Consider the following 612-nt stretch of genomic DNA (forward strand, 5'->3'; position numbering starts at 1 on the left):
GCTAGAAACCTGTCACATAACTCTCTGTTTAAAAAACGGTGTTGTGAAACAACATGAAGCTGATTAAGACATTATTCTGCCATACTTATAATTATGGCAGATTGAATTAATACAGTCCTAATGTCGTAAGTTATGCAGCATAACTAAAAAAGGGTTTTTTCCTGCCTTTATTTGATGGTATGCTTTTCTGCTTTTGTAATTGATGTTATACTAGATAAAGTAGCCTACTATGTTCTATCCGTCTGTCTTCCAATGTTATATGAGATACTTAAAGTGTGATTCCTGTGGAAATAAGCCTCGGCTTTCAAGGATCTCCTTTTAGTTGACCTTGTACCAGTGATTTGCTGCAGTGATTTGTACTGTCATGAAACAATACTTTTTTCTACTGCAAACTTCTAATACATTCTTCAATCGATCAATCAATCAATCAATCAATCAATCAATTAATTGTCCCAGACTCCCATTGAATTCAGTGTGCTCTGTTAATGAAGTGTTTTTTTGTCGTTAAAATGTTTGGCCGCTAGATGGCGAACTAAGACCACATAGAGACCCGTTCACTCCGTGAACCCCAGTGGAGTGGATGCAGACTAGTGGATGTGCTTGCATGCAGCA

The sequence above is a fragment of the Nannobrachium achirus genome (genome assembly GCF_963921795.1).
Source record: "Nannobrachium achirus genome assembly, chromosome: 2".
Taxonomy (NCBI): domain Eukaryota; kingdom Metazoa; phylum Chordata; class Actinopteri; order Myctophiformes; family Myctophidae; genus Nannobrachium; species Nannobrachium achirus.